Genomic DNA, 7,760 nt, shown 5'->3' with positions numbered 1-7,760 from the left:
TCTTATTGGTTAGTGTGCGGCATCTCATTCATTAACACAGGTGTCCATGTTAAAGCGGTGCCAGCATTCTAAATGAGATTTGCCCAACAAGGTAAGATGTGTTCCTCAGCAAGAGTCTGTATGTTTACTGTGATACCGGGATGAATACAGGTTGTTCTAAACATGCTAAATGTACCTACATGAAGTAGTGATGCTTTGTACATGTGTTCAGTTAGTCATTTTGACATACCAAACAGTATATGGTTTACAACAAACTGCTGCTAATTCTGTTGTAGATGTGCTGAGGCTTGGATGTGTTACACCAAAAGAAGTGTCTGACCAGAGACTTGTGTATTCTTACCAAAATAAACTGTCAACAAAGAGAGAAGTGGTCTGGAACTGCATTAATCCACAATACAACACAACACAGATCAACCGTTACACATACATAGAATACAGAGAGACAGTGTTGTGTCTCAGTAACCTAGGATCACAGATAAACAATGAACCTAGACTCAGTAGAGTATCCAACAAATACATAATAAGTCATCTGTACATTAAAACTATATAAACTACAGGATGCCAGGTGAACAAATTAACCTGGCATCTGTCTAAATAACATGCTATCTAAATGACCTAATGACCTTTGCACAAGACTTCATGGCAGTGTTGTTGTGTTAGGTAATTGTATATTATAAGGATGAGTTCGGCTACGACGAGGTACAATACTTTAGGCTTTATTATACGGAATCTCACAGGAATGTTTGTTACACCGGGTCCCAATGGAATGTCATTCATTCAATCGCACGTTACATCCGTGAACATCACTTCCGGTGTCTGGGCGATACCAACCACAGGGGTGTCTAGGCTAAACCATTACACTGTGTATCTAGCAGGTTACACCACATCTCCCCTTTTAAGCAGTGTTGGGCAAGTTACTTTTCAAAAGTAACTAGTTATAGTTATTAGTTACTGCTCCAAAAACGTAATTAGTTACTTTACTTAGTTACTAAATTATGAAAGTAACTAGTAACTAGTTACTTAACTTTACTTTTTTAAAAAAAGAAGAAAAAATGTATAAAATAAAATAAAAATATATATATTATTTCCAAATGATTTTGATAGGCTATACATAAAAACGTTTATTTGTTTCTTCTTCTTTAGAAATATTTTCTTTCACATCAGGATGTAATGATCATTACACTCAGAGCAATACAATAACCCACCTATCTCCCACACTCCCTCCCAAGTCAGTTATCAGTTTGAATGAATTTGATGTCATTTGCATATAGATGTGAGTGGCCTTAATTTAACTGACAAAACTTTTTTTTAATTTTAAAATAAAAAACCTCTCACACTTATGCCAGTGTACAGTATTACACTCACTCACACACACACACACACACACACACACACACACACACACACACACACACACACACACACACACACACACACACACACACACACACACAGAGAGAGAGAGAGTTTTAGTGTTGCTCTGTGGCACAGTGAGAGAAAAGACCATTGTAGTCATTATGAAATGTAGTGGAACAATTAAACGTCTTTCTGCACCGTAGTGGCCCTGCTGCTTTCACCGCTATTTTGCTGACTAGTTCTCTGAAGGCAACAAACTCAACCGTTGCGATGGGAAGCATGTCCTCCTCAACAACATACCTGCCAATCAATCTGTTTAGTTGAGTCTGGGTGACATGCTGTGGCGATTTCGTTTTTTTGGCTGTTTAGATGGAGTAGCTGTAGCTCCATCTAGATCACTGCCGGTGGAGTCTTCTTTGGCGACTAGTTTTTATAACCCCATGTACTTTAGTTAGGTGCTTCAGGAGATTAGCATTGCTGTTACTCGATGTGGACAATGTTTTCTGTCACTGCAATGTTTTTAGCGCCCTTTATCCCCACAAATTCTAAATAATGGTTATATTTCCAAGCTGCAAACTAACACTACGCTGTCACTCAGCTGAGACTGTGTGTGTGCGGTAGTGGTGGTGGGTGTGTTGCTGTGTGTGTGTGTGTGTGTGTGTGTGTGTGTGTGTGTGTGTGTGTGTGTGTGTGTGTGTGTGTGTGTGTGTGTGTGTGTGTGTGTGTGTGTGTTAGCAAGGGAGGGTCTGTGTATGGCAAGACCCGCCCAACTCTGTCTCTGATTGGCTTAGGCTGACATTTTACCCCCTGTTAACCAATCATTACTCCTCTCTCTCTGGCCACTTTCACTTTCTCAAGTTAGAGTGAGAGGGATCGCTTGAATTTGCCTGTATCCATCCAAGCCTGCCTGTCCTGTTTAGATGACAGGCAAGCTGCTCTGCGGGGGAGACAGTTCAGTTGGATCACATAATGTAACGCAGTAACGCACCTTTTTAAATCACAGTAACTATAACGCCGTTACTGAATTGGAAAAGGTAACACGTTACGTTATTAGTTACCGCAAAAAGTAGTTGCGTTACGTAACACGTTACGTTAGTAACGCGTTAGTCCCAACACTGCTTTTAAGTAAAACAATAACTCTTCCTGTTTAGCTCAAAATACTTTAACAAGCCTACGTAAGCATAATATGAACTTCAAATAATCATTTGCACCAAAGCCTCAATAGCAATCAAATAACATAAACAGGTGCATCAAAACCAATACAAATACAAATACAATTTGTACAGTACAATCCAGTCTTTGGGGTTTCACTATTGGTCTCCCAGACCTTGTCCTGGGTATGCTGGACTGTGGGCTGGCCCTGGGTGTTGGGGCCTTTGGGGCTGACACAGGAGTGGGCACAGCTGCGTGCACTGGAGGATTCTCCAGTGTAGTGCTACTGTTCTCAGGCCCACCCATTGGAATCAGGTGGTGGCGGTTCCGCCGTACAGTCCCATGAGGTACATCGACCATGTAGGATTGTGGTGTTGCGTGTGCGCCAACCACAGTCCCTGTGACTCTTGCGTCAGTCACCCACACCTCTTGTCCTATCATTCCTTTTAACAGGACGTTCATGAAAGTCCTTGCGGGCTTGTTTCCAATGAGGGCCTGTGAGCAATTAGGGGTTAAGAGTCTTGCTCAGGGACAAATTTCATTTCATCGACACATATGCTGGCGTGGCCTGGAATCGTACCTGGGGCAACCAGGGCCTCTGGCTCCCTAGGCGGGCTCACTAACCACTCAGCTATGGCCGCGTCAGGCGTGAGTTTGCTGAGGACATGCGCCCGGTGGCGCTTGTCAAAGCTTTTCTGTTCCTCCAGTCTCATCTCCTTTTCCTTTGAGCTGACAGCCGCACTGTGAGGGAGAGACGGGTTCAGCAGTGATGGGAGGGTAGGCACAGTGGTCCTGAGTCTGCGACCCATTAGCAGTTCCGCTGGGCTGAAGCCGTTCTGGAGTGGAGTTGACCGGTATGCCAGCAAGGCAAGGTAGGGATCCTCAGCCTTTGTGTGGAGGTTTTTAACAGTCTGAACTGCGCGCTCAGCCTCACCGTTGCTTTGCGGGAACCTGGGACTGCTGGTGACATGTTGGAATCCATAGTTCGCAGCGAAGGTCGAGAAGCTACCTGCAGCAAACTGTGGCCCGTTGTCCGTCACCAAAATCTCAGCGACCCCGTGACGGGCAAACATAGATTTGAGATGGTCAGTGATATCAGCAGACTTTGTGAGGGAAAGGTTTGCTACTTCCACGTACCTGGAATAGTACATTTTCCCCTTCAAAGTGAACAAGTCTGCCCCTAGCTTCTGCCAGGGTCTCTCTGGGAGTTCTGTGGGGATGAGTGGTTCGGTGTGGTTTGTGCGCTCCCTAATGCACGGCCTACAGTTTCGGACCAGTTCATTGAGTTGCTGGCTTAGGCCAGGCCACCACACGCTTTGTCTAGCTCGCACCCGGCACTTCACCACTCCCTGGTGACCCTCATGTATCTTAGCTAGGACGTCGTTCCTCATGGCTGACGGAATTACCAGTCGCGTTTCCTTTAACAGCAGACCATCTTGGACTGTGAGAAAGGCACCTTTTGCCCAATACAGGTTCAGCAAACCATTACAGGAACTGTTCTCTCTCCAACCATCTTGACACATTTTCATGACAGCAGAGCACACACTGTCGGTCCTGAGATTCTCTCTCAGAGTATCCATGTAGGTGGCGCTCATTGGAAGATTGTTCATGATGCTGTCTACATAGATATTTGTGCTCTCCATGAGCTCATTGTCCGCACACGTTGCTTTGGCGCAACGGCGCACGCGACAGAGTGTCGGCTGTCCACAGGTTCTTTCCGGCGACGTGAGACATTGTGTATGACTACCCCATGAGCCTCATCCTGTATGCGTAGGGGTAGGGTGTCCAAGGCCTGGGCCCCCAGGAGACTCAGCAGCGGCTTGTGATCGGTCTCTAATTCAAAGTGCTGTCCTATGAGAAAGTCTCTGAAACGTTCACATGCCCATGTGAGTGCAAAGGCTTCCTTTTCGACCTGTGCGTACCTCTGTTCGACAGTTGTGAGAGAACGCGACGCATAGGCTACAGGCCTCCTTACATCACTCCATTTCTGCAGAAGCACTGCTCCCAACCCAAAGGAAGACGCATCCGCCGACACTTTAGTCTCCTTGTTCGGGTCGTACAGCGCCAGCACAGGTGTGGATGAAAGCTCCTGTTTCAGTCTGTTAAAAGCTCTGACTTGGTCAGCTCCCCAGAACCAGCAATTTTTCTTAGAAAGCAGTCCCTGAGTGCTTTGTCCTTCTCTGCTAGCTGTGGCACAAACTTTCCTAGCTGGTTCACCATGCCTAGGAAGCTGCGTAGCTCACTGACATTTGTCGGCTCAGCCAAGTCTCTGACCGCTGACATTTTGGCTGGGTCTGACCTCACACCCTTGTCCGAAATAATGTGGCCAAGGAACTTCACTTCCCGTTTAGAGATGTCACATTTCTCAACATTGAGTGTCATGCCAGCGCTCACCATTTTTTGCAGAACAGCATGAAGCCGAGAGTCATGTTCTTCTTGTGTGGACCCCCATATCAGCAGGTCATCCATATGACACACAACTCCTTCTAGGCCTTCAGTGACCTGTGTGACCATCCTGTTCTGGAAATGTTCAGGTGCAGAGGCTATTCCGAACGGTAGACGGCTTTGCTGTCTCCTCAGCCAACGGAATTTGCAATAACCCCATGTTGGCGTCGAGCTTGCTAAAGATTTCGGCTCCAGCTAGTGAGCCCAGGGTCTGCTCAACCGATGGGAGGATGTACTTTTCTCTGCGCACTGACTCATTTAGCTTGGTAAGGTCAACACATATACGTGGATCAGCATTATTTTTAGGCACCACCACCATGCCTGAGCACCAATCTGTGGGCTCTTCCACTCTGCTGATGACCCCTAACTTCTCCATGCGCTCTAGCTCTTTTTTGAATTTGGGCATTAACACATTGACTGCCAGAGTTTATTCATAATGTACTCACCCCTGTGCCAGCAATTTGCGTGTTTTAATTGTTTGTTTTAATTTTTTAATTTTTCATTCAAATAAATTCTCTGATTGTGGTGTTAAGCACATACGACAGTTCCACCAGTAGAGAGCAGCAAATCCACACATTGATCACCTCGCTCGCCCCCTCCCAAACAGGCTCACGTCACATCCGGTCATTCACCGGATGTTATGTTTTCGACAATCCCTGATCCGCTGATCGGCCTGAAAACGATGTGATACACGACGACGATGACTGGTAGTCACCCGGACCAAAGAAAATAGAAGTTGAGCCGTCCGTTCGTTTTTTATACCGTGTGAAAAAACGTGTTTTTCCCTATTCTGGCCGAAAATGACCGGAGAAAAACAATGTGACCCGGAAATGAAATCTGCGTTATACATCCGGCTCCGGGTGAGTGTGACGTAAGTGGAAAACGAAAGTGCTGATGAGAAATAAACAGAGCCGTGCGATCACAGATTAAACAATGAAAATTCAAAAGAACGCATCAATGCGTTCTTTTGAATTGCTGGCATGCAAGCGATGGATTTGAAAGAACGCATCAATGCGATCTTGGCAATCAATGTGTTAAAGGAAAAGGGATCCATTGTGGAGTCTTAAGCGAGTATGGCACTGCATCTGGCTTTAGCTTAATGGTGTAAGGCTGCTCTATCATGCCTAGACCGCTGCACAGCTTTGGATAGCTGTCTCTCAGGTTTTGCATGTTAATGCTGTCCAGGCGAGCTACTAAGCCCAACTTTACACTGGCTGACCTACCCAGCAGGGCTGTGTGTAGGCTCCTGATCACAAACACTTCCTCTACCGTCTGTTTCTCCCCCCTCTGCAGTAGGATGTCTGTGGCCCCCAACACGTCCAGTGGGGCACCACCTGGACCCAGCAGGGATTTAGTTGCTTTGTGTAGGGAGGGTTTGTTACTGGTGTACACTGCATTGAACACATAGTCTGGAATGACAGTCACATCCGCACCTGTGTCAATTTTAAATTGAACCTTTTCAGTTTTCAATAATACATTAATTTCCCTGCTGTCACTGACCCTAGTTTCTGAAGTGTCCACAGCCCTCCTATGAGACAAAGTGTTCATTAGAGAAGACCAATTATATGAAGATAGGTTGAAAATGGGTGAAGTCTGCCTAATGGATGTCTCATTACGAGAGCTATCACCCGAGTGCCCACTATAAAATCTTTCTAAAATGACAGGAGGTTTTTGAGACAGTTTGGGGGGTAGTTTTTCCTTTCCCAAGCCAAGCATCACTCTTTGAATGAAGTTCAAAGTGTTCTTCGTATCATTAGGTAGTTCAAATGTAGTGCATATACGTCAGGCCAAACAGCACAGTGCTGTCAGGCCAAACAGCACAGTGCTGTCAGGCCAAACAGCACAGTGCTGTCAGGCCAAACAGCACAGTGCTGTCAGGCCAAACAGCACAGTGCTGTCAGGCCAAACAGCACAGTGCTGTCAGGCCAAACAGCACAGTGCTGTCAGGCCAAACAGCACAGTGCTGTCAGGCCAAACAGCACAGTGCTGTCAGGCCAAACAGCACAGTGCTGTCAGGCCAGACAGCACAGTGCTGTCAGGCCAGACAGCACAGTGCTGTCAGGCCAGACAGCACAGTGCTGTCAGGCCAGACAGCACAGTGCTGTCAGGCCAGACAGCACAGTGCTGTCAGGCCAGACAGCACTGTGCTGTCAGGCCTGACAGCACTGTGCTGTTTGGCCTGACAGCACAGTGCTGTCAGGCCAAACAGCACAGTGCTTGAGGGAGGTTCTGGAGATTATCCATCACAATACCTCCTTCTAGGATGATGGCTGTTGACACTGGCTGAAGGTCGATACCATCTGAGGGAGGTGAATCTTCACTGCTCACAGTCAGCAATCAATCCCACCGATACCTCTGCCCAGGCGTCTTCACTTTGGCCGTCACAATCCTGTATAGCAGGGGTCTTCAACAGGGGGTCCGGGACCCCTAGGGGGTCCTCAGAGTTACTACAGGGGATCCGCCAAATCTTTGTGTGATATGATTTTTTTTTTACATTAACCACTTGAACCCTAGAATCCCTTTTTTTAGGAGAACTTTAGCCAAAAATACCAGATCTACAAGCTCACAACGCCTCGCGCTGCGAGGCGTTGTGAGCTTGTAGATCGGCTTTTTTTGGCAAAGGGATATGTAGACACTTTACACACATCTGCATTTAGTTTGATCAACATTGGTGCCTTTTGACGGTGTATTACTCATTGTAAACTTTTTTTGTTTTGTTATCAATTGTTTTTATTATCATATCAGCAATATAATTATGTTTAAATTAATACAGTTTCAACAAAAACAAGATACAAACACATAAGAAC

At 46.1% G+C, this 7,760-nt stretch overlaps 1 long non-coding RNA gene across 1 annotated transcript; it reads left to right on the top strand.

Annotated features, from left to right (window-relative positions):
- The first annotated feature begins 1,427 nt into the window (after positions 1–1,427).
- Positions 1,428–1,705, top strand: LOC308081209. The gene is made up of 2 exons (XR_013932809.1): positions 1,428–1,542; positions 1,606–1,705. It is a non-coding gene; the product is annotated as an uncharacterized lncRNA (long non-coding RNA).
- The last annotated feature ends 6,055 nt before the right edge of the window (positions 1,706–7,760 follow it).

This window comes from Gymnoscopelus braueri (assembly GCF_963280865.1).
Source record: "Gymnoscopelus braueri genome assembly, contig: SCAFFOLD_58, whole genome shotgun sequence".
Lineage (NCBI taxonomy): Eukaryota > Metazoa > Chordata > Actinopteri > Myctophiformes > Myctophidae > Gymnoscopelus > Gymnoscopelus braueri.
This window is presented reverse-complemented; position numbering and strand designations above follow the sequence as displayed.